This window comes from Heterocephalus glaber, unplaced genomic scaffold (assembly GCF_053883595.1).
Source record: "Heterocephalus glaber isolate CG9 unplaced genomic scaffold, H.glaber_assembly_v1.0 deba00001472, whole genome shotgun sequence".
NCBI classification, from domain to species: domain Eukaryota; kingdom Metazoa; phylum Chordata; class Mammalia; order Rodentia; family Bathyergidae; genus Heterocephalus; species Heterocephalus glaber.
The window spans coordinates 81,345,817-81,373,649 of record NW_028258315.1 but is presented as its reverse complement, the minus strand read 5'-3'; the positions used below and the strand labels follow the sequence as shown (position 1 = coordinate 81,373,649).

General features: G+C 38.0%; 1 pseudogene; it reads right to left on the bottom strand.

Annotated features, from left to right (window-relative positions):
- Positions 1-1,706: 1,706 nt before the first annotated feature.
- Positions 1,707-27,493, bottom strand: LOC101712125 (small ribosomal subunit protein eS8 pseudogene; annotated as a pseudogene).
- Positions 27,494-27,833: the final 340 nt, after the last annotated feature.

The window sequence follows — 27,833 nt, the reverse complement described above, 5'->3', positions numbered from 1 at the left end:
GATAAAGCATTTAGAAACTTTTTATTTTTATTTTTTAGCAATTTGTTAATGCCTACTGAATCTACAGTTTTAAAAAAAATAGGATTCCACCTTTCTGACCTTCTTCTTTATTTCATTTATCTAGTGAATCACTTTCATTTATTATGTTTTATAAAGTCAACTACAGATTACAAAGACAGATCTTTACCACAGACGGCTTAAGAAGCTCTGCTTTGGCAGACTTGGATTACCATTTTCCTTTGGTAAAATAAAGGCAGTTAGTTTACTCCTCACTCCCACTTTATTATTTACTTATTTACTTATTTATTTATTCATTTAATTCTACACTCATGAAAGAATGATAAAACATGAATATGCCCCATTGTTCCTCTTTGGCTAGTCCAGTTGAATGAAAGGAGACAGAGCTAAGGACCATTTTGAAGAGGAAGGATGGTATATGGGGTGAATCAGGCAATGGGATGAGGGAATGACCTATCAGTGAAAGAAAATGAGAAAAGAAAAATCGATAACTGCGTGTATGGATACTTTTAAATACAGATATAAGCTCAGTGTAGTACCTGAAACACAGAGAGAATGAAGTAAATATTTGCTGAATTAAAGAAGTGGTAAGTTTTATTACTGTATTGTGGGGGAACTGGTTAAAAAACAAAGTGAAGTCCAACATATCAGATGTAAATTCCTTAAGAAATTTATTTAAATTTAAAAGTCAGTCCCATCAAAACTGCAAGGAAATACCTTTGAATAAACCAAGGCCAGTTGGAATTCTGAATATTATGTCCCTGTTTGACAGGTTTTTCTATATTGTTGTGTTTATTTAACAAAGTGGTTTGAGTCAGGATATTCTCGTTCACTAATGATCTTTTTGTTGTGTACATGGGAGAAATTCAACAAGATATCAACAAAGTGATTAAGTTGCAAGCAATTGTTATGTCATGTTGACAACAACTTCAGAAATCACTTGTGATAAATGTACCAGTAGTACTTAAGTAATTTTTGTTTTATGCAAAATTTAAATGATATATTCATTCTCTGAAATTTTATGTATTTATTTTTTATATTCATTAAGTTTACTGGTACAGTTTAGGTATACATTTTTATTTCATTCATCATTGAGAAGTTGTACCTGTACATCATATATCTTGGTTCTTGATTTTTTCCATTCCCCTTTCTTCCCTCCCACCCATCCACCCCCCATTCACAAAATAGTTGTTTCCATTTTTTCCTTCTTTTCTCATATTTTTTTTTTCTCTTCCTTCCCCCCCCCCCTTACTTCCTCTTCCCTTTGGGATCTCTTCTACGTATTTTACATTATCTGTTATACATTTTAGTCTTCATTTACACTTGCAGTTTCTCACACCAGAGAAACTATTCGGTATTTACACGTGTGTCCTATTTATTTCACTGAAGAGTATTGCCTCAATATGCATCCATTTAGCTATAAATGTCTCTAATTTTTCATTCTTTATGGCTGAGTAGTACTCCATTTTATTAAAAAAAAAACCCAGATCTTCTTTATCCAATCACCAGTTGATGGGCATTTGGGCCATTTCTAAGATTTAGCTATTACAAATTGTGCTGGTATAAACATGGGCATACATATACTGCTGTGATATAGTTTTAATTCTTTAAGGAAGATACCAAGAAGGGGAATAGCTGGGTCGAATGGAACCTCTAGTTTTAATTTTTTGAAAACAAACAAACAAACACCTTTATTACATGAGCTACACCAGGAGAGAGGACTTATTTGCCTTTCTGGGCCTTGATTTTCCTCAGATAGAACTCCAGCTCCTTGCCCTCTAGCACATAGCCATCTGCTTGGCCACGTTGGCCTGGTCTTGATGCAACACAAGCAAGAAGCTTGTCCTGTTGGAACTGCTCCTCCAGAAGACTGCTGATTTTGGCATTCTTTTTCCTTTCATCATACTTCTTTTGAGTTTTCTTTGATCGTTTCTTGTTTAAAATCTCTTCCTCCTCAGGAGTCAGCTTGGCACCTTTCTTGCGGCCCAGAGGCAATGCATAGTGGGATTCGTACCACTGCGGGTACGGTGTGCTGTCAATGAGCACAATGCAGTTCTTCACCAGGGTCTTGGTGCAGATCAGCTCATTATTGGATGCATTGTAGAGAACATCAATGATCCTTGTTTTTCGAGTACAACACTCAGAGCCCCAGGAGAAGTTCCCCACATCCAGCCTCAGGGCTCAGTACTTCTTGTTGCCTCCTTGAACTCAGGACTGTGTGTATGTGGCGGATGCCAATTTTAGTGTTGGCAGCAGGGTGACCCAACTCATACTTCCGTTTCTTGTGGTAGGGCTTTCTTTTGCCCCCAGTCTTGCGGCGCTTGTGCCAGTTGTCTGAGAGATGCCCATTGCTTGGCGCTGGCTGGAAAGAGCTCTAGTTTTGATTTTTTGAGGAATCTTCACACTGATTTCCAGAGTAGTTGCACCAGTCTACACTCCCACCTACAGTGGACAAGGGTTCCTTTTTCCCCACAGCTCCATCAGCATTTATTATTGGTTGATTTCTTGATAATAGCCATTCTTTCTGGAGTGAGATGAAATCTCAGCATTGTTGTAATTTGCATCTCTTGAATGACCAGTGATGTTGAACATTTTTTCATATATTTAGTTGCCATTTGTACTTTATCTGAGAAATGTCTATTCATTAAAGATGCCCATTTTTTAATAGGGTCTTTAAATTTGGGTGGACTGATTTGTTTGAATTCTTTATATATTTTAGATATTAGTCCTTTGTCTGAGGAACAGGTGGGAAAATTTTTTTCCCACACTGTAGGTTGTCTCTTCACTCGATTGGTGATTTCTTTTGCTGTGCAAACCCTAAGATGACAGCCCTGTTATTGATTCTTTGTAATATTCCTTGTGCATTTGGAGTTTTGGTCATAATGCCTTTGCCTATACCTGTGTCTTCAAGAGTTCTACCTATTCTCTCTTCCAGCAGATTTAGAGTTTGTTTCAATATTTATATATTTCATCCATTTCAATTTTATATTAGTGCATGGTGAGAGACATGGATCTAATTTCAGTGTTTGGTGTGTGGAAAGCCAGTTTTTCTAGCACCATTTATTAAGGGGACTTTTTTTTTTTCCAGTGAAGATGTTTGGCCCCTTTGTCAAAGATAAGGTGGCTGAATGTGTTTGGAATTGTTTCTGCATCTTCTAATCTGTTCTACTGATCCTTGGGTCTGTTTTTTGCCAGTACCATGATGTTTTTATCACAGTAGCTTTGTAGTATGATTTTTTTTCAGAGACAAAAGATAGTTTATTATCCACAGCAATAGAATATCATCATTTTTCTTGAGCCAGTTCACTGAAATCTAATTTCTAGTGTAACACAAAGGTCAGGGGGATCTGTCACAGGAGAGAAACCCTGAATTTAAGGAACACAAATCTTTTTAAATGGCTAATAAGTCTGCCTGATCTTTGCCCTAATTGTAGACATTAATTTTTTTTTATTTCTTGGTCATTTCTTTTATTATGTATTTTTGAGTTGTTTTCCTAGTGGTTGCCATAGAGATTACCATTAACCTCTTAATTTATAACAATCTAGTTCAACTCCTCCTCCTTCTTTAAACTTATCACAATCACATCTTTATACAATTACATAGGCATATTTCTATAATTATTGCCTTATGAATTTTCTTTTAAATTAAATAGAAAAACCACATGATACATTACCTTTGGTAACTTTGTGTTTTCACATAGATTCAAATTACCGTCTAATGTATTTTCACCTTGGTATGTTTTGTATGTCAGACTGGCTCAGTAACAAACTCTGTTTTTGTTCATCTAGGAGTATTTTAATTCCTCGTTTGTTTCTGAAGGCTAGTTTGCTGGTTATAGAATTCTTGGTTGACCACTTTTTTCCCTTTTTAGCACTTTGAATATGCTACATCCCTGTCTTCTACTTTCTCTGGTTTCTTATGAAAAATTAACTCTTAATCTCATTTAAGATTTCTACTATTGGATGAATCACTTTTAGTTTGCAGTTTTTAAGATTCTACTGTTTGTCTTTTAAAAGTTTGATTATGATATTTTAGGTTGGATCTCTTTATCCTATTGATGTATGTTGAGCTTCTTGAATATGTAAAGTTTTCAAACATCATTTCTTCAGATATTTGTGCGTGTGTGTGTGTGTGAGAGAGAGAGAGATAGGATTGAATTCAAGGTCTCATGCATGCTAAGCAGGTGTTCTGTTACTGAGCTACATCCCCAGCCCTTTTTATACTTTAATTTTGATAGAGGGCCTTGCTAAATTGTCCAGGCTGGCTTTGAACTTGGAATCCTTTTGCCTCAGCCTTCTGAATAGCTGGGATTAGAGACATAGGCCCCCATGCCTGGATTCAAACATTCTTTACTCCTTCCTTCTCCTTCTTTTACTTCCATTATGCATATGTTAATAGGCTTGATGATGTACCATAGGTCTCTGAAGCTCTGTTAATTTCTCTTCATTGTTCTTCATTATTTATGTTCCTTACTGGGCAATCTCAATGGGCTTACCTTCAAGTTCACTGTCTTTCTTTTGGCTGTTCATCTGATGTTGAGCTCTAGTGAATTCTCATTTCACTTATTGCTCTTTTCAATACCATACTTTCTATTTGTTTCTTTTAAAAATACTTCCTCATCCTTATTCATATTCTCTACTTGGTGACATATGTTAATAGTTTCCTTTAGTTCTTTAGACATGTTTTCCTTTAGTCTTTGAACACATTTAAAATACCTGATTTAGGGTGGAGATTTAGCTCAGTGGTTTCGCCGCCTGCTGTGCAAGCGCAGGGACTCAAGTTTGATCCCCAGTACCAAAAAAAAAAAAAAAAAAACCTGATTTAAAGTCTCATTAAGTCCAACATCTAGGCTTCTTCAAGAACAGTGATTGCTTTTGTTCCTATCTATAGGTCATATGTTCTTAAACCTTTATATGTTTTGCAACTTTTTGCTGTTGAAAACCAGACATTTAAATAATATAATGTTCCAGCTCTGGAAATCAGGTTTCTACCCATGTACTTGTTTCTGATGTTGCTCTATAAAAAATACTCAGAGCAGGACTTCCAGGAAGATGTTAAGGAACAACAAATCAATCTCTTCAAGATTTGGAATCCAGACACTGGAAAATAACAACAAAGTAAGACTTTACCCCGGGTTCAATTCTAACATGACACTGCCTCTTTTTCTTGATGTTCTTAGAGCTTCTGTTGCTTCACTAGTCAGTTTTTTCCTTACTAGTAAAAGTCAAGTCCAGAGTATTTATTCCTTCAATTTCCTCCTCAGTCTTCGAAGAAATGAAATTATCAGAGAGGCAAAGAATGTTACAAATTCTTACCTTTGAGCAGAATGAAACTTTCAACAGACATTGCAATTGTTGTACAGTACTTCCTTTCCCCCAACTTGTATCTGTGCTGACTTTGTGACTGGAGTTGGAAAAGCAGCATCTAGATGGTCCATGTGGTTAGGTGGCACGCAACATTTTCCTATGTGCATTTCACCTGCATGTTTTTCTCTTTATCTTGGTTTTCATTACCTCTGTCCTTGGGTTTCTAGATACCCTTATTAGTGAAATTTATGAAGTCAGGAAACATTCATAGCATTCTATGTCTGGTGCTTTTCTAGGTGCAAGAAGTTCATTCAGCTCCTAAGCCAGTCACCCGATGGGGTCTTGGACTTGAACAAGGCAGCAGAGGTGCTCAAAGGGCAAAAGAGGAGGATCTATGATATCACCAAGGTGCTGGAAGGCATCCACCTAAAAAAAAACATTTCTCATCGTCACAGTTCAATGTTCAGAAAAATAGATGATTAGTTCCACAAAAAAGCACCTGTTTATTCAGTAGTCTCTATTTATGTGGTGCTTGCCACCTCAAGTGGTAACTATAATTCATTCTGTTCTGGTTAAGGGACTGTGATCTACTCTCCTCTGGCCCAGGAATCTTCATTGTTCACAGGGTTTGAGTAGGATCCTTCTGTTCTTCTGTTTTATAACTGTTTCTTTTGCTGACTAGCTATTCTGCTTTTCCTTTCATCAACAAGGTGAGAAGAGGGAGAGGGTTCCTGGGGTCAGGGTTGAAAAGGAAGGCAAAACGTATTCTCAAGAGTTGAGGAGCTGAGGCCACCTCAGGTAGGGAGACCACCCTAGGGCACAGCGAGGAGGGACAGTCTCTCCTGCGCAGTCCGCTCTCGCCCAGAAGGGTAAGCACCTCGGAGCCGGCTGCGGCGCACCATCACGTGATGGGAAGGGGCGGAGCTGGCGCACCAGGGGCGGGGTCTTTTGTAGTATAATTTAAAGTCAGGAATTCTGATGCCTCCTGCCTTACTTTTGTTGCCCGGAATTGGTTTTGCTATTCTAGGTCTCTTCTGGTTCCAAATGAATTTTAGGATTGTTTTCTCTGGTTCTGTTAGGTATGCTATTGGTATTTTGCTTGGGATTGCATTAAATCTGTATAACAACTTTGGGAGTATGGCCATTTTCACTATGTTGGTTCTTCCTACCCAAGAACAAGGGATATCTTTCCATATTTTAATATCCTTTTTGATCTCCTTTTACAAAGTACTATAGTTTTCAATGTAAATATCTTTTACTTCCTTTGTTAGATTGATTCCTAAGTATTTCATTTTTTTCAATGTGTTATGAAAAGTGTTGTTTCCCTAATTTCTCTTTCAGTGAGTTTGTTGTTTTCGTACAGGAATGCTATTGATTTTTAAGAGTCAACTTTGTATCCAGCTAAGCAACTGAATTTAGTTGTAATTTTTCATTTGAATGAGACTTTTGATCCTACTTGTTGCATTTTTAAAAATAATAAAAAGTGAAGGAAGAGCAGTGTCTGATCTGAGTTGTTCTTTACATAAGAAAAAGGGAAAATTAAGAGATCTGGAAAGAAAATCTAGTCTAGCACAGTCCAATCAAAATATAATGCAAACCTCATATGAATTAAGTTTTCTGATAGCTTCAATATAAAAATGAAAATAAATGAATAAATTTTAATAATATATTTTATTTAAAACAATATATCAAAAAAGAAGATAAAATGATTTCTCATGTTTATGGATTAGAAAAATTAATGTTGTGAAATGGCCATATTATCGAAAGTGTTCTGGAGATTCAGTACAATCTTTATCATAATACCAGTGACATTCTTCACAGAACTAAAAAAGTAATCTTAAAATTCATATGAAAATACAAAAGATTCAGAATAGCCAAAGCAATACTCAGGCCGGGGATTTAGCTCAATGGTTTCGCCGCCTGCTGCACGAGGGTCCAAGTTCGATCCCTGGTACCAAAAAAAGCAATACTAAGTTAAAATTATACTACAAAGCCATAATAACAAACCAGTATGATACTGGTACAAAAATAGGCATGTAGATCAGTGGAACGGAATGGAGAACAGAGACCTTTGAGGCCTGGGTTTTTGCTCAGTGGTGCCGCCACCTGCCTCACAAACATAAGTTTGATCCCCAGTACCCAAAAAGAAAAAAAAGAGAGAGAGAGAACAGAGACCCAATCCCATGCAAGTACAGCATCTGATTATGGACAGTGGAGCCACAAGTGTATTTTGGAGAAAAGACAGCCTTTTTTAACAAATGCTGCTGGGAAAACTGGATATTCACATGAAGAAGATTAAAACTACATCCCTGTAGCTCATTTGTACAAAAGTCATTTCAAAAGGGACCAGAAATCTAGGTCTAAGACCTGAAACTTTGAAAACATAGGAGAAACACTTGCAGTCATAGACACAGGCAAAGACTTTCTGAATAGGATTCCAGTAGCACAGGAAATAATAGCAAGACTCAACAAAGGGGGTTCTACCATATTAAAAGTCTCTGCACAGCAAGGGAAAACAACAAACAGAGTAAAGAGCCTATAGAGTGTGATACAGTCTTTACCAGCTACTTTTCTGACAGTGGATTAATATCTAGAAATATAGTGAACTCAAAAAACTTAAAAGCAAACAGCCCAATCATAAATGGACAAGTGAATTGAACAGACACATCTTTTTAAAAAAAATTTTTTATTAATTTTTAAATTTTTATTTTAGTTCATTAGTATATATATGTAGTACATAATGTTTACATTCCTTGTGTGAACATAATTCTTTCTTTAAGAGTAGGAAAAGTTTATCAAGAGAAAGAAAACTTCTGTCTAGGAGAGACAGAAGAGGGACTGGAAAATAGGTTGCCCACTCACCCAACTTCTCAAAGGTATTTTATGGGACAAAGCCATGAGATGAGGTGGGTTCAAGGTGGGACAAAACTATAGTCAATTAGTAGTTGCTTATGTAATACTGATCCAATGAGAAATCACAAGGTGGACAAAACAATAAACAACCAATAAGATTATGACAAGCATATTCCCTTAGGTAATATTGATTAAATAAGGATCCAATGAGGAAGCAAGTCACATAGCAAGTAAGGAATGAGCAAGGAGTGGTAAGGGTTGGGTCAGGGATCTTTCTCAGAAGATCTTGTTCCCACCCAGGTGATTTATATGTATTTAGAATATCAGTCACTGTTATTCATGCTATGTGGATGTGGTAATGTCTCTTCTTTTACAATGCTGACTTTCAGTGAATGTGTCTGGATTGTCCTCCATGTTGGTTCCATTATCCTCTATGTTAGCTCCCCAAGGGCTGGCCTGGTCTAACTATTACAAGATATCTAATTAACTCACCTATCTACAATATTCCCTCCTCTGAAGAAGTACCCCTAACTGCTGTGAGGGGGCAAAGGGCCATGACTGTTCTGGCTACTTCTGGCTGAAGAGGGTTGTAGTTGTGATCAGCAGTCAGTTACTCTACAGAGGGTCTATCTAAAGGCCCTTGATAGGTTCCAGGCATTATCATCTTGAGGAGGCATATCGCTTGAGTCTGGGGGAAACAATGCCAAAGATATTTGTATTCTTTATTGTTACAGTAACATTAAACAAGCAGTCTTATGACTAATCCCATATGCTCATCTCTGATAATTTCCTTAGGCTAGATTCCAGGAAGTGAATGACATGGAATCAATGGTTTTGAAAACATGTACATCTTTTGTAATATGCCTTCAAATTTATTCCAAAAGATTATGAAGTGCACAATAAGACAAAGTTTACAGCAGTATATTTCTTAAATAATTATATTTTTGATGCGCGAAATGGCATATTATCACTATTGTTACTGTTTTATTTTTCAAGTTTTCAGTACTTACAATGATGAACATTTCTCCTTGGTATTTTTGATCATATTTGGTCCAGTTTATTTTTCTGAACTGTTTGTTTGTATCTCGCACCTATAGGCTACATCTACTTTTAATTAGATTCCCGTGATTCCTGTTCACCCTGGGACAATGGGAGTACAGAAGGGAATGCCATGAAGAGGGCCTGCTGCTGGTCCTCAGAGATCTCTTAACTGGACCATGATCATAATAAAACATACTACATTTACAGTCAGTTACATTTTGGTAAGCAACTACGTTAACTTTTGGAATAAATCCATATACCCCTAAGATCTATCTGTTATAATAACACTAGTAAAAAGTAGACAAATACTTTGAGTTTTATAATTTAAGCTTTGTTATCCCCTTAGAAAACCAATGCCATTCTGAAAATCTATCTGTCTGCAAGGAGCCTTAGGGCCTGAATCCTCTTTTTTTTTTTTACATTTAACCAGCTATTAAAAAGTCCCTCAGAAGCTATGACCTGCACAGATTCAATCTGCTCTGGCTAGTAAATCAGTTAAGACTGGAAATTCTCTATGATTTCTTAAAGATACACTGGAGATTCTAAAAGTAATTCTTCCATTTTGGTGGAGGAAAGAAAAATAAAAGTGGTTCATATACAGCCATAATCTGGCCAGCATGACTCTGACCACTGTTCCCTGCCTGAACCAGCTTACTTGTTTACCAGTTAGTACTTGTGTGCCTGCTCTGATCCCTGTAGTGTATTAAGAAAGGGAGTAAACTATTTCTGCCCTCAATAATTCAAATTTGGTGAAATAAAAATACTTGTAAACAAATATAATATTAGATGACAAGTGTTACAGTACAATTGTGGTCCATATCTATAAGAACATAAAGGGAAAAAATAATCCTACAGATTGGGAAGGATTTTTCAAGGAAGTTGATATTTGAGCTTAGTTTTAAGATATGAATTCACTGAGAAAGAAGCAAGGGGAAAAAGGAGAAGGCAGATCTGTCAGAGAAAAAAGGAGAAATGCCCTTGTAGTGAAGGGTGTATTAGAGGATTTTAAATGGAGAAATGACAGTGATCAGAACACGTCAGACTCCTGTCTCTCCTTGGTTGCTATCACTACCTGGCGTGTTATTTTATGTTTCATATATACTCTGGAAACGCTTGTGTGCCAGCTTAACAAGAAAGCACATTGTCCAATTTATATACTAATGCAAATTAAGAAGAAGTAAAAAAAGAAGGTCCCTGAGCTCCCAGTGACATGAAGGACTGCTGCTATCTCATAGCGTATATTCCTGCCATGATGAATATAAATGAAAAAGGCACATTTGTATAATTAGTATGCTGAACATTTCTCAGGACTTGAATGCTTTCTGCTGTGTAGTATTTGAAATTTTCAAACCAACACACGACAGCAACCAGACAGGAAAAATGGGATTGGGCAAGAATGTGATGTTTACAGCACTGCAAGTGCAATTTTGAAGTTATGTCTTCTGAACTGGAATCTAATGGGATTTGGCTAATAATTCCCATGAAAATGATATCAGAATGTTTTGTTAGCTTTTGATAGATTCTCAAGTACACAGGCAGTATAATCTTGAGCACAAAAGAGCCAGTTTTTTACATGGGAGAAATAAAGCATAATGTAGAACTTTGACAACCTTGAAGGTGACTTTTCCAAGCCATTGATTAGCAGGTCCATGCCCTGAAATTCAAGTCAGGGCAATTCATTACAGTTCTTTCAGTCACTAGAGTATTAAAACCAAAATGCATCATTAACTCAGAAGTGGGGTATGCCATTTGGCAATGAGGATCATCTTGACTTTGGTGACAAAGCCATCTGTGCAGATTCTTTGGACTTCAACACAAAAGGAAATAATTACTTTTTGCATTAAAGATAAAGGCAATCATTTTTCTACTATTATTCATGTTTATCTTATCAAAAAATATAAACTTCTGGGATAAACCTTGGCATAGATCAGCTTAAATGAACAAAAGCAGTTTTGAATTTTCTCCATGAAAGAAGTTCAGCAGATTTTCATGATCTACCAAGAAGTTTAAAGGGAATTTGAGGAGTTGGGAAAGTTAGGGAATGGAGTGGGCAGTAGAAGGTACACAAAACAATTACTATTTCCTTCTCTTTCTGTTGCCTGAAAACTATCACAGGCCTTAACTATATGTACTTTTCTGTTTGATTTTGTCTTAGCATTAAAAATAGCATTTAAATAGTAGCATTAGTATCAATAACATTGCTTTTCAAAAAGTAAATAAAGCTGGTCAATAAGAGTCTTTAAAAGTAATTCAAATGTAGTCTGACAGTGTGATCCTTTACCTCTGAAGAATTTTTCATGTGGTGGGCAGGAAGATCAGCCGAGTAGTCTGTCTACATTTGGAATGAGATGCCTGCATCTCCTGCTCACTTAAGTAAACCACATTATTTCAAGGAAGCCAAGGTTTTAGTCAGATTTTATGAGCCTCACAGTTTCTCCACCTGTGCAAAAGATGATGATCGAATTATTCTTCCTGTTTATCAAATAAATGGCTTCAAGTATTAATTTCAGTAATGAAAATATGTGTCTGTTATAACCTCTTAATCTATAGGGGTAATCCTCATAATTTAAAAAAATTGTTTTCTTATTGTAGGTTTGTAATATGTAATCCTCAAACTTAAAAGAATACTTTTTTATTTTTAAGTAATCACAATTACTGCTTATATGTTGAGTATAATACAGTTGCTTGAATCTTGGATTCTTATTGATCACTGCCACCTCATTTTTTTTCACGTGTGGCTATCACAGTAACTGCTGAAAACTCAGATTCACAAAGATATGGCATCATTGAAAGGAATGTAGCATGATCTAATACTGAAATTTTGAACCATCTCATGGTAATAGTGCATATAATATCTAACATAATTCACTGTATTTTTCACAATAAAAAATTTAAAATATCTCCAAGTGCTACTTTGGTGCTCTGCCATAGGTAGCTTATTTTACAAACCATGAGAATAATATAAAAAGCTACTCTACCACAGTCCACATTTTGAGAGAATTCTTTGAGATTTCTATAAACAGGGCACTCTTCTGAAATGAACTTGATAAGGTCTGCCATAATATTTTAAAAGATATAGTCCCAAATGTGTAGTGCTAGGTAACCAGAAAGAAGCCATTTGGGCTTCATTTGGCCTTAATCAGAGTCCCTTAATTCTGGCTCAAGAATAGCTGTTTCAGAAACTTTCAGCACAAGAGCCCCATTGGCATTCCTTCCCTTAACAGGCTTGATACATGGTCTTGCACCCTGGACTATATCTTTTCACAGGGATGATGTCCATCACTGGCCCAAAGGACAAAGTGCACATAGTCCTATCCTCCCTAGCCTTTGTTCTCATGTTCTTGGGTTCAAGTTGCTCCTTCCTTCCAGCTTATACTTTTTCTTTTAAAAAGAATACCAACCCTCCTTTCTTGCACAGACCTCCCTTTGTCTCACTGCTGTCCCTCTTGACAGTGTACTGTTATTTAAATAACCCCTTCTCTTCATAGGTACTCTGGTCTTGGTAAATTCTTTTACCATTCAAATCATCACGCTGTCTTCCACAGCACTAAAGAAATTGGAAGATGAGAAAATGAGCGTGTGCACTCAGATGCAGAATGTGAAAGACTGAAATACATTTTCACATAGAACATGAAATCTGTACTTTTACCAGGAATCCATCAATTTGTAGGAAAAAAGAAAATACTTTAAAGCAATATTTGTTCCTGTATGTCTACTTGGTAATATTTATGACTTTAAAAATAATAGCTATGTATAATTCCTATATCTTTATATCATAAGAGTAATATGTTGGTAGAACAATGAAAAAGACAATATGAGTGGCCAGAAATAGCTCTGTTCACTTCATGATCCAAACTTCCAGAGATTTAATACTAGCTAGGCTCAAGAACCTTCTACATATTCCTTAAACTTTTTAGACATTAGTTCCCTTGCTGTAAGTAGAATGATGACTTTGATTATGGATCAAATCCTCACTTTTCCATAATTTTTGAAAGTGCCATTTTGTTAGACCCATTTTTCAGATCTCTTCCATAAGTATTCATGAGGACAATTCCAGTCTCCCAAAGTTACATGAGCAAACTAATTCTTTTACAGTAGTATACGCTATCTTTTCATATTAGACTGTTGTGCATTTCTGAAACACAAACATAAAAACTCGTTTTGGAAGGACAAAATTTAGGAGTACATTTTCTTGGAATAAGTGTATGTCAGTCTAGTAATGTTTCCTTGGTTTGGAGAGATAGATGATTTAATTGTTCTTCAATCCATTGTGCAGTTGTGCGAATTATTCTGCATTGTGAAAATCTGATGTGTAGAATTTTCTCTTTTATAATCTCCTGTGAGGAAAAGAAATTATTTTTTATCAAACATAGAAACTAGAAAGGTAACAAATTCATAGATTCAGCTACTTTCATAGATCATAGAAGTATCTCTAATAAAAATGAATAAAATATGCTGCTGATATTAACTGAAAAGAAGCAAAAGAGGAAATATTTGCTGGCTTTGAGACTAAGGTGTTTATTCATGGCCTATCTCAGCATTTTACCACAGTTATTTATTACAACCATTGCTAGTGTCCTCAGTTCTGTGATAAATGTTCTTTATCAACTGTATGGGTGAAATACAATCAAAACTGTTGATTTTTTATAAAGCAGGAGGTAATCCTTTCTATGAACTCCAGACTTGTATTTAACTTCCACCAATTTCTGAACTTTTCTATCCCAAAGTAATGTCTGTGCATGTGTTTGTGTATGTATATGTGGCACCTGTTTAGCGTTTTTCACTAAGATGTTTACAGAGCTCCATGTAAATTATTCCATTCTTTATTTTATTTTTAGAGTCACATAAATATTTATTGAGCTCTTGTGCTAGGAACATTGGAGATACCAAGATATGGGAAACACATTATGGTTGGGGAGAGGGGTATGTAAAATGACTGACATAAAGTGCACAGAAGGGCTTGTTGGAGAGAAGGGTAAGGAGCCTGACTAAAATTTGGTTGAGCAAAGAATCTGCTACAAGATACTGAAATCACCTCACAGAAGATAATCATTCTTATAAGGAGATACAATCATTATTTATTCATAGTTAAGATTAGAGTTCTAATCCTTTTTAAACTAATAGTCATTGAACATTAATGGGAATAATTACAAATAAGGCTTGTATAATAATTGATAAATTTTATTTAAATTCTTCCCCTTCCCTCTGGTGTCAGAGCATGCTTCCCTGTCCAGACCTTGGATTTGGAGTTCAGCTATGGGATTTGCTTTGCTTTGGAAATAATCAGATATGACTCAAGTTAAGACTTTAAATGTGCTGACCTATTCAGCTTGCCTCATCATAAAATTGGTATAACAGATAAAGAACCCCAAAGGGTAGCTACTGGTCTAGAGAGTAACAGACCTGGACCTAGTCAAAGCCAGCAATACCCCACCCGAACCCAAACTGTCCCAGCCGACTCAGAGATTGGTAAGAGAGGGAAAAAACCAAACTTCTTTTTGTAGGTCATTGTGCTTTGGAATGATTTGTTGTGTAATTATAGCTAACTAATTTAGCCATAATGTCTAGTCTGTGCATACTGTACAAAATCTTGAATTTTAGATTGTGGTACTTTTCAGTTTATTAAATATAAAAGGGCTTTTAAAACAGTCCTTACAAACAGTTCACTTAATGTGAAGAAGTGTATAAATGGGATCCAGGTCTCATAAAGAATAAATAATTTAAATGCATATAGGTGCACCTTTCTGAGCCATACCTAAATGATAAGAACTATTGGCCTGAAGTGTATGAAAAAGAGTTAATGCTCAACCTCAGTAAAAGTCAGTTTGCTAAGAGTGTAGCACAGATGCAGTGCTGCCAGTCTAAGAAAGAAAGTATTACCAGAATCTACACTGTAGATAATTATTAGCATAAGTAAAAATAGAAGAAAAAATGACAGGAATAAAATGTATTCAAGAAGCTTTACTATTTGAAGAAGTCTACACTATCTGATGTGGCAGCTGATGAAATCATGAGGGTAACTCAAAGAGTCTTGAGTCATTGAGGCTGTTGATGGTTGTCAGACTGATGATGCCATTCTCAAAAATGATAAAGTCAGAGGAAGATAAGTAGGTAGTTTTCATAGTGGAGAAGTAATGAGTTTCATTTTTAACACACTGAACTTGAAATTCCGGCAAGGATTTGTGGAATTGGCATAAAAGAAAGAACCTCAGTCTCCATCTACCCTATTGTCAACGTCCTTTAAATGAATAATGGCATTCAAACACAGATTTTTAAAAAAGTGATCTCACATCATATTTCCAACTCGAGTGAGAAATTTTCTTGAGAGATTTTTTTTTTGGGGGGTGGGTGGGTACAGGGGATCAAACTTGGGACCTTGTGCTTGCAAGGCAGGTGCTGGAACCACTGAGCTAAATCCCCAGCCCTCCAGTGAGAAATTTTAAGAAGTAAGATCAATGGACAACTACTGAAATCCAAGAATGTTATATTAAGAATTTGGTTTTGGGGGCCGAGAATTTAGCTTAGTTGTACCACCACTGCCTACCTCACAAGCGCAAGGTCTCGAATTTGATCCTTGGTACCAAAAAAAAAAAAAAAAGAATTTGGTTTTTATTGAAATCCTGTTGCCCTAATACCAGCAATTTCTTTCGTCAGAGGGGGAGTAATTTGACCATCATTGGTCATGGAGCTAATGGAAAAGTTTCAGAATCCATATACTTCATCATAGCAATCAAACTTTCAAATTAGTTTTAATTTAAATGTGAAAATACAATGCTAAAATATACAGATTGTTCAGTTATTAGTAGATGATAATCATTTACTATATATATAATCATTTACACAGATTTACTAAGACATTTTTACAAGTGATCTCCAGTAGCCTGAAAGTGCATCTCCAGTAGCCTGAATGTTTTGTTTCTGTATTAATTCAAAAGTTCAAAGTTTCATCTGAGACCTGAGGAAAACTATTTACAGTTATGAGCCTGTAAAGCAAAACCAAGTTATCTATTTTCAGTATACAATAGTGAAACAGGCATAGGGTATACATTTCCATTCTAAAAGGAAGACATAGATAAGTAGAAAGAAACACTTAGCTCAAAGAAGACATTAAATCCAGAAGTTCCAGATCCAGCATCTTGTGAACACTGCTGAGAGTGGTGGACCCCAGAGTCTTGGGCTACCTATCCATATAGCTTTTCTTCCAAATGGCTGTTCTCTCGGGCTGTAAACTTATACTGATGATTTCTATGGGTAAGTGTGACCCATTGCTAGTCATTCTTTCTCTCTGGGGTCCCTGTGTGGCTTTATTGCTCCACTAGATTTTACCCCATTGGTCATTACATGCAGGTACTCTGACCCCACAGCATACTTTTCCCTGGACCCCAAGATTTCCTTTGATAGCAGCCATCAAGACCCTATAACATACGCATTCTCTGTGCCTATAAAACCAGTATCATATAAATGCCTAGGTCTGCCACACAAAATATCTTATCAATGTTCACATTTCCCCAGTTGTTTTATATTTTACTGTTATTTGTGTGAATAGACCAGTGGTGGTGAACCTATGGTATGCATGTTATTTGTATTACTTTTAAGACAAAAGATGCTACATTGAGTTGTTTTTTCTAAACCAAAACCTCAGTATTCAGATTTAATTGCAGTGTTGACACTTTGCCATAAATAAGTGGGTTTTGGGTTGCAGTTTGGGATCTTATCTCTAAAAAGGTTGGCTATCCCTGGAATTGACTTTAATAGAGTATTTGGAGCAAAGGGCTTATGGACACAATGTGCTAAGAGTAGACTGAAAATAACAAGAATAGCCTGTGGGGTGGCAAGAAAAGAAGCAGGAAGAAGAGTTGGAAGTTGTTGCAGTCATCCAGGAAAGAAGTATGATGGTTCACACTAGGATCATAGCTTGGAGCTGCTTTCTAGATATATTTATTTAAAACTTTTCTAATTTAGAAGTTTAATTTAAAATTTGAGACAGTAGATTTTCCAAAGACTTGGATGCAAGATATGTGAGAGTAGAATGGGAAGTGACTTCCACGGCTTTTGGTTATGCAGGGTGATAGGGTTAGCAGATTTGCAGGAGATGAAGGGTTAATTTTGTGTGTGTTGGATTGGGGTAGCACTGGGCCATTCAGCACTGGACATAGACATTAAATTCATCAGCATATTGTTGATGTATTGAGATATGAGACTGGATGAGATGGCCAAATTGAAAATGAAAGATACCAAAAAAAAAAGAACAAAACATCCCTGGAGCATTGCAGGGTTTTGAGTTGCTGGTAAGAGGAAAAACAAGCAAAGAATATTGAGAAAGTGAACAATGAACCAATTGTTCTAGAAGCCAAATGGAGGAAATGGCTTATGGAAGAGGCACAATCCACAGTGCCAAAATCTGTTGTTAAATCAAATAAAGTGAATGCATGCAATACAGTATATGATAAGATTACTTATTAGCTTATATAATTATACTTATTTTAAAATTATTTATTGCTTACCTATGTTCCAGCCACTGTGTTAGACAATGCTGGTAAAGATGAAAATGGAACAGAATTTCTACCTGAGGGAATCTTATTTATCTAGGATCTAGGCACTTAGAAAAAATGATGAAATAGTTATAATTTGCTTATCTTTTTTATGGTCCAATTGTTTCACCCATCAAATAGGGCTTACCTGTACCCTATCATATGTTGCTGTATTAAGTAATATCATGTCTTATAAGGATGTGAACAAAAGTATTTCCTAGCATTACTTGCTTAAACACCCCTCATTAGGAAAAATAACTATATACTTGTGGTAAGGTAACCCGAGTTTAAGTTTAATTAACAAAAAACAATTTTTAGTACTTAGGTTTAGAAAGAAAAGAAAACTACATCTCTGAAGAGATGAAGACTTTGGAAGGTATATGAGAATGCTCAAAGTATAAATAAATAGATGGAAGATGAAGTCACAGGTTGAAGAAAGGCTAAAAGAAGGAAGGCTCAGCATTTTGTAGTTGAAACAAGATTTAGGGGCAACAAACAGCTAAGTGGAAATTGCACTTAAATTTAGAATTGAATCAATGTAAGATTCAAGGGCATAGGAACCAGTTCTTTAAACTCATAAAAATTAAGAAGACAGTGAAATACTCTTCTAGGCTATAGGATGGGGGTTCAGTTCCATCCAAGAAAGACCTCATGAGTCCAAAGTGCTGAACTTACTTACATCTGAGCTAAATAGGTAGAGAATTTAACAGAGGAAGTATTCAGTAAATGGCAGCAACAGTCATCACCTACCTCCCCCTAAAACAAAGTCTGTATGCCCAAGTGTTGGAGTAGCTTGCTTTTTTTTTTTTTTTCTTTTGGTATGGGGGATCAAACTCAGGACCTTGTGCTTGCCAGGCAGGCATGGCACCAATGAGCTACATCCCAGGCCCTGGAGTAGCTTGCTTTTTACATTCTTTGTGATTTTTTGTTCTTAATTTTGCTGAAAGAAGTCCATATTTTTAAATAAGAAAAAAATACTGAAAACTATATTGGAAGAGAAATAAAACCTAGCCATACAGACTTATCTAGCCTTTATGGAGCCATCTGAAAGGGAAAATGAATAGGACTGGTACTCAGCTTGAATGAAATTTTCTAACAGGACCAAAACACCAAGGCCTTCCAGACATACTGATGACACCAACTCCAGTGGCATTACTGAGTCAGATGATCTGATATTTTCTGTTTCCATGTGTTATGGTTTGGGTCTAGGTGTCCCCCCAAAGCCTCATGTGATGATAGGCTTGATCTAGAGTGTGTGAAGCTGGAATTGATTCATGAGGCAATGCTAGGCTCAAGGGCACTAGGATAAAAAGTTGAGTGCTACCCGCCCTAAGTAGTCTGGATAAGATAAAAAGGGCAGGGAAACATTCTTAAATTTCACTTGTTGCCTTTGCTGCCTGGTATGTACCATGTTGTTTCTTATCTGTGATGGTTGTTTGCCATCCCAGCCTCAGAGCCAGTTGATTATGGACTAAAACCTCTATGAACTGTAAGCCAAATAAACCCTTTCCCCTCTAACTTTGGGTGCTGCATATTTTGTCTCAGCAATGAGAGGAAAGTAACTCACACAGCATGTAATTCTAAGAACTTATGTATATTTGTAAATACAGTCACAATCTCCCCATTTGTGTATTATAACAACCCTGATTTTGATGTTTTATGTTGTTTTTTAATCACCTATTTGCAAAACATTTCTTATGGAAAGAGTTACATAAATGTATACAATTTTAAAATACTCTAAACTTAAAATATAACATTCATAAAAGCAATACTTGAAGAGATAATTCAGTTCAACTTAAATGCACTTGCAGTGAGCTGTGTTGAGTGCTGGGAATTTAGATGTATACGAAACTGGGAATAACCCTTATGTGGAGAGAAAGAGGAATTCCTTGAAACTCCAAGTTTAAGAATGCTTATGTTTTAGTGTTAGCTCTCAAACATCCTCCTGAAGATCCAAAATTAAGAACTCCAGTCAGGGTCATTAATAAATTCAGTACTTGCTGGGAAGGAGTGAATCGGGTATCAGAACATGAGTTGTGTGAGTTTAACCAACAGAGATTGAACCCAGAGAGCCCTTTGTATGATACAGAAGAACTTGGTGTAGTCTCTTTAGCAAAGTGGAGAGAAATGTTAGGAGGATCATTTGAGGGGGCAACATGGTATATGAGCTGGGGGAGGATGTTATACAACAAGATGACTATCAAAAACCTGTAAGTAAAGCAATGAGATATGCACATAGAGTCTGGAAAAGGAATGGAGTATAGAATTTCAGCAATTTGCAGAAGATTCAGGGAGATATGAATGCTGTGATAGGTGATTAGAACAAATGGCAAAGTACTAGGGCAGTGATGGCAAACCTTTTAGCAAGCTTTCAATGATAACAAGCAGCCTGCTGTGGCATGTGTGCCATAGGTTCGCCACCACTGTACTAGGGGATTCTGGATAGGAGAGGATGCTTTTCAGGGAGAAAATTATGTGAGTAGGGTTGAGAAAAGCCTTCAAAGCTTAAACAGAGGAAGTGTGTAAGGAACTAAAAGGGAAGCTGCAGTGATAGATTTAGGGGAATTTAAGAATTTAAGAGACCACTTAGTACTTTGTAACATTCTTAAATGTTTTATGACTCAAGAGGGCTGAAAAAAAGCACTGGAAGGAAAAAATAAAAGCCAGTTCATTGGTTTAAATGAAAGAATGCCATAAAAATTTCTTCAAAACTTCAGCCCTTACAGATATTTTACAGAGTTCCTGTGCTCAGAACCTGCACCCTTTTGTGTCTGTAACATGAGTGTGTAAGGTATTATACCTACTCTTCAGAACCTTATCCTATTCTTGGGTTATCAGATATATAAATTAACACTGATGCAACATTCTCAGTGATAGATTTGAAAATATCCCCAAGTCTGTGAATGAATTAATTCAATTACTGTAGTATATTATTGAGGAAGTAGCCATGAATTATCTTGTGTCATTGGCTTAACCACATCTCATGATCACAATACACTTGTAAGATGATATACTTACCTGGTCTATGAAAAAAGATGGAATATCTAGTAGAAGTGTGGCTTAAATGTTATCTACCTATTTGCATTACTTGAAAAGTAATTTAAAGCAAATATCATATGATTAAAGTATAATGGATTGTATTAGTCAGTAAAACAATAGCCATTGCTTTGATTGGATGTGTTCTCCAAAGTTCTATAGTGAAAATTTAATCCCTGGTGCAGGATGTTGGGAGGTGGGGTCTACTAAAAGAAGATGAGGTCAATAGTACTCAGCCTTCATAAATGGATTAACGACCTTATTTCAGGAGTGGGTTATTTATTGCCAGAGTCACTTATTATAAAAGCAAGCTTGGCCTTCCCTGTCTTTTTGCTCTTTCTGTGTTTGGAGTTTCTTATATAAGAAAAAGCATACAGTATTTAAGCTTGCATGTTGTACCACAATAAAGTGGAGAAATTGCTTTAAAGTCTTGAAGGCAGAATTGTTTAACCTAATATTGTATATCCCACAAAAATCTTAAGTATGAAAAAGAAAGGTATTTTTGGAAGAAAAATAATTTGAGGTATGCACTTACAGTTAACCTAAATCCAAGCAGGATATTATTAGGAACAATTACTTGAGTAAATGCTTTAATTAAGAATTTATATGATTTTTGTGGCACAGCGAAACCACAAATGTCATGTATGGAAATATTACAATCCCATCAAATGTACACTTAATAAAAATAGGTATTAAAAGTAACCTTTCAAACTTCTCACCAATAAACCTAAACCTTGCCTGCATGCACAGCCACTTTTTCCTTGCATGTGTTGCATTTGGTAAAGACGTCCTTCCTATTTCTTGAGACAGTCGCTCTCTATACTCTGTATTGCATCCCCTTCTACTTCTGGAAGGTCTGCTTCCACCATCACCTCCATGTTCTACTCTACCTGCAGCTTTCCTTCCACACTGCCTCCTCACATCAGCCTCCGAACACTCATGGATCATCTCAATCAAGACAGCCTCCAGTCCACTTCCTCTAGTAGCTGTTCTCCATATTGCTCACCTTCCCTTTGTGGTTACTTCTACAGAGGGCTGTCTATACTTTTGTCTCCATTTCTCACTTACATTAATTTTATACACCACTTATGAAACAAATACTTATTTCATGTTATATAATGCATATTATTGATTACTTTGTAAAGTACTAAACATGAAGTGTTGTAGCTTGCTTTATTTGCTTAACTATCTTGGAAGCAGTATGTAAAGGGCAGTTTTAGCTATGCCATGCATGCCTTTATATGATCATACTGTAATTTATCTAGCCAGTTTCCTATTGTACATCATTTAGGTTGCTTTCAGCCCTAAATTATTATAAACATCAACGCAAAGTATACTAAAGTCCATATATCATTTTGTGTATATATGCCTATATAGAGAGAGTAAATTTCTGATGAGCTAAATCACAATTTGAAACATGTATGAATTCTTAATATTGACAAAACTCCTGCCATGGATATTATTCCAATGGCTGTTCCCACCAGGAGGGTATGAGAGAACTGTTTCTCACACTTTCCTACTCTGGTGATGACTCTCTGAGTTCTCCCTTCTTCCCCTTTCTCCTCCTGTCCTGTATCCTTTATAATGCTGTCTTTCTCTTTCTTTAATTATTGCTGTTTCTTAGTCTCTCTCCAGGACCTTACATTCTTCTCAGTGAACACCTTTTCCGTATGCAATGTCATTCTTTTACGGGGGATGACTCAGGTTTAACGGTCCCAAGTCCTTACCTCCAATCCTGAAGACTCTTGTGATCTAGTTGTTCATTTGCCTCAACAAGATGCCTTTCAGGCATTTCAAACTTAACAAGTCTGCAACTAAGCTCATGGCCCTTGTGAGGCCATCTTGCTTCTAGTGTCCTTTTGAAGATTTTATGTTTTTACTATATTCTCTTTAGACTCTAGACCTAATAGTATTCCTTGAATCCTACTTTTCTTTCTCACCTCTTCTCTTCATTCCCTGTCCAAAATGTCCACTAAGGATTGATGTTCAACTGATTCTATTTTCCAAATATCTCTCCAATCAGTGTTTCCCTATACTGTCTCTGCTACTGCTCTCTTCCCACCCACCACTAACTCTGGTGAAATGCTTTTTCAGAGCTCCCTACTTAAATATCTGCCTTTAGTTCTCTGCTTCTATCCTAATTGGAGTGTTTTTTAAGGACATGAATCTAGTCATTTCACCAGGCACAAAATCTTTGAATCACTTCCCAGTTTCCTTTGGCTAAGGTACTTCTCCATTCTCCCATTACTTTACCAGGAGAAATAGCCAAATTGGACTTTATACCTTCTCTCATGGGTTAATGTGCATGCTATTTTTTCTGCCTAGATCACACTCTTCATCATAAAAATCAAAGCTGAAGTTCATCTCCTAAGAGAGACATTTGCTTTTTTCTATAATATGTGAGGTCTCCCAGAACTTTCTCCATCACAGTGCTTTAACAGCTGATTATAAAGACTTGTATAATGTCTGTATTCCATTTTAGAGTATGTTTTGTGGCTTCAAGGATGATTTTTGTCATCCTTACTTATGACAGTTTCTCACACCTAATAAATGTTTCTTAAAATATATGAATGAAAAAATGATTACACATGTTGCTAGACATAAAGTAATCAGGCAAAAAAATAGAAACTGAGCTATTTCCTCAGACGTGGGTAGAGTCATGTTGATCTGTTGAATTTTTCAGTGTCCCATGATTGACAGCAAAAATTTTTATGATGCCCGGTGGGAGGTAGCCTTGGAACATAGTGGGATAGCAAGTTCATTGTGGGTAAACTCATGACCTTACCTTCATTAACATACTCCGTAAGGAAATTGGCATATACCCACAGTCCTTTTCTTTTTTTTGGTACCGGGGATCGAACTCGGGTCCTTGAGCTTGCACAGCAGGCGGCGAAACCACTGAGCTAAATCCCCGGCCCTAAGTCCTTTTTATCTTTTATTTTGAGAGAGGGTCTCGAAAAGTTGCTGGGCTAGCCTGGAACGTGCCACCTTAGCCTCATGAGGAGTTGGAATTACAGACATGTGCACCAGGCTCACAGCTATAAATTTTTGAGAAGTAAAATTTGTGTAAACTTTGGTGAACTATATGCGAAAAAAATTCCCATGTGACTTTTGATGATTATGACTGCAATTGCTCAATTTAAATAAACTCCAAAGAAAAACTCAAGAATCCCTAATTTGACCAACTCTTGTAGTCAGGTAATGTTTTTTTCTTTTCTATAGTGCCTGCCAAAAGTGACAAAGTAAAAATTTTGGATTAGCTAGCATTTATTTGGGTAAACAGCATTTCATTTTTACACAGAGTATGACCTTAACATCTGGGATGTAGGTAAGTATTCTGTGAATTCTGCAGAGAAGCGAATGAAATCATAGTGGCCTGAAAGTTTGCCAAGGTCACCTAACAAGTCAGTGTCAGGACTGGGAGTAATACTCAGGAATATTTTGACTGTGAATCTTCTACTCAACTGAACTGCACTCATAAAGAAAAGGCACCCTGAGAATATATTTCTGTTATGTTTCCTATCAAACCTTGATATCCCAGTCATCTCAGAGATTTTATGGAACTCTCTGTGGTGGTCTCTCTGGGATTCTCGGGGAGGACTCCTAAGGTCTCCTGGGGTCTCTATTGAGGACTCTGTGGAGATCTCTATGGGGATTTGATGGTATGGGCTTCTGAGGCAGGCTGTCCAGGGGTCTCCATGGAAGACTTTGTAGGTTCTCCTTGTTGCTGGCCTTCTGCCTCTCAGGAAGCACAGGATGGTGGCAGCAGAAGGGACAGAAACTTGCTCCCTTCTGCTTCTGTCTGGTCCATTGGGATGGCCCTTGTAGAACTTTTCTCCTCTGAAGTTCTGGGATCCATATCCAGGTTCCCACCCTGAAGTTGACTTTTGGGACTCAACAGAGGCAGGCTCAGAACCCTCACTCTGCTCTTGTTGCTAGGCCACCGTGAAAGCTGACATGGACCTTAGGTGAGACAGAATCTTCATCAAGACAGGTCTGGGGGCCTGATACCCACACTGAGGAGCTACTCAGTTCTATATGTGGGGGACTGGCCCATCCCATGTTGTCTGCCTTGGTGGTACTTCTGCTGTGGGACTCTCCAGCAAGGAACATATTGAGGCCCCTAGAGTGGTGTCCACAACCTCACAACCAGTGGGGCACAGCATGGGACACTAGAGAAATGGCTTCTTATGACAGTTAATCTTGATTGTCAACATGAATGGAATAATTGATGTCTAGAGAGGTGATTGTACTGTGAGGGCAACAGCATCACCAATGAATGAACCCATCGATCAGTTCATAGTTGAATGGGCCATTAGCAGATGTGACCTAGCTGGAGGAAGTGCATTATTGGAGGTAAGACTCTGAAAGGTATATCTAGCCATGAGATGAGTAGTTCTTCTCCACCATGCCCTCCTGCCATGTTTCTGCTTTGGAGCCAGATGATGAACCAATGCCTCTGGCACCGTGACACAAATAAAACTTTTTTCCTTTCAGTTGTTTTTCCTCAAGAAATTGGTCACAGCAACCAAAAGCAGAGCAACACATTCCTCCTGTCCCTCTTTTGGGGCCCTCCTGCTTTCCCATGTGGATGGGCTCTGGGGAGAGGAAACCTGGCCTGGAAGTAGAATGAGATGCAGTAAGTGCTTGTTTTTGGCCCATCTGCCTCGCCTATGAAGTTCCTGAGTTTTGGACAGGTCATTCCTTGCGTGTCTACAAATCTTGTCAGATTCACCTATTCCTTCTGGTCTACAGGACAAGCCAGTGCTGGAGCCAGGAACTTACTTTGTGACCAAGGCCAGTCCCTTGGTCATTTAAAGTCCTGATCTCTTCTCTGGAGAAAGTGCTGAAGCCATGTGAAAGTGTAACAATCACTAGGCTGCAAGTGGCATCCATAATTCCCTGGCCCTGTTTTTTCCAGCATTTGCTAATTGGTCCTTTTTGGAATTCAAGAGGTGATGACATACAGACTTATGCAGTATTCTGCTGGGTGATTAACCTTACCTGCTTGCAGGCTTTGCTTCCTCTTAGATCTGTGTTGGAGCTAAAGGGGCTTCTCCAGGCCTATGACCTGGCAGGCAAAGTGGGAGAGCCCTGGCATGAGGACAGGGTAAGCAGCTCAGCCTGTGACATCTGCCTTTCTCCAGGGTGGTTAATGGCATTGGTGGGCAGGAACTTCCAAAGCTCAGTGCCCTTTATGACACCCACATGTCACTCTGACTCCTTCCTTGCTAAAACTTTTGCAATTATTCTCTTAACCTCTAACCCAGGGTTCACCATGCCCCATCTTGGGATGGTTCCTGCACACACAGCCATGTCCCAAATGGAAGGCAGGTGACCTTGGGCATGGGCAACACAGCCTTCAGCAGTTGTCCTGAATGGAGGCTTGAAAGTTCCCTCCTGGCTCTTGCTCCAGAGAGCAAGGAAGGCAGAAGAAAGAGCAGTGACATTGCTACATCATCAAGGATGATGTAAGAGGCTCTGGCGATGCCCATGCCCACATAGCCTCCATCTGGCAGAGCAGATGTGACATGTGAAGCTACTGGGCCCTCTGGTGCCTCTGCACACCCATCCCTACAGCTGTGCTGTATTCAAGCTTGAGGGAAAGACAGGTTGAGCTGAGGGTCAGTAGGGTTGACTCTTCCTGAGAGGTCTCAACAGGTTTGTGTTGTTGGTTTCGGTAAGGACTGAATGATGAACACTCGAGGGGCAGGTAGGGAAAAAGGGTGTGTGTACATCTTCAGTGCCACTGTCACATCCCTGTAGGCCCAGTCCCTTCTGTGAAGAAGAGCATATACTAACCCCTTCCCATGCCCCAGTGAACACAGACAGGAGCCACCACATCTGATGAGAAAAATATGTATTAGAAAGCAATAAATGTGTGAGTAGAAAAAGACACTGGCACAAAAGATGTGCTCACAAGGGACACAACAATTTATATGTACTCTTATTTTTTGTAGAACATTTTGTCTCATAACACAAGGTGTGAGAAAGCTTATTTGGTTGAGCAGAGAATCTTGTGGGGTGACAATGAAGTGTGTGGGATGGTCACGAAGAAGATCTGAGGCACCTGGCCTTCTTGGCCTTTGTTGACCATTACTGGTGGGGAGAACTGGCTCTTTGGGCAGCAAGGTCAGGTTGCTGCCCACACTGCTGACAAAATTGCTGTGGTCCTTGGGGCTGGGTTGGTGACCATAGGCCATAGATGTCATCTCTCTCCTTCGAAGTGGGCTGAGAGGAACCTTGTAGTGGCAGAAACACCTACCCCCTTTGTTTCAGTATGATTCTGATAGAGGACTTACGTGGCAAAGCCACAGTTTGTCCACCAGGGTTTGCCCAATTGTCATGAGTGCATGGACCTCAGCTGCCCCACTGTCCATGAACAGTTGGGTTGTTTTTGATATCCACCATTGGGCAGTAGTCGATAGAAGCTTGCCTTTTAGCAGGGAGTCTTCCTGAGGTCTGCCTTTTTTCTTAGGATTAAGAAATTGCAGAAAGTGATTCACATTTTCATTGCAGTGGCTGGCTGGAGGAGCCTGTCCCTTCTCTGACTGGTTTAGGGAGGACTTCCTCCCAGTAGTGTCTGTTTCCCTGACCTGGGTAGGAGGGATTGTCTCACAGGTATGGGAGGATCTTGGTCCTCTAAATTTCTCTTCCTGATCTCCTGGTCTAGGGTTCTCACAGTCCTGTCTGCTTGGTTTGACCATACCTCTTTCTATTACTCTTTGATGAGACCTGGAGTTTGAGGATCCTGGGGTCCTGCTGTCCTTGGCTGTTTCCTTCCCTTAATGAGAGATCACATGGGTCAGACAGTTGGCATGCTCCTCTTGAGTATGTACTGGGAGCTGGACAAAGAGGCCTGAGGATGCAAGGTATCTGTGCTTTGGGACTCCTTGGCATGGAAGTCTTGAAGGGTGCCAGGGGCCAGGTCCTGAGGCTGGTACTCTGCCCCTCCTTTTTCTCCGAGCTTTGCCACACTAGCCAGTTGGGCATTCAGGTCTGGAGCGCCTAGGTCCTGGGAAATAGGAACTGTCAAGGGGCAGGGCT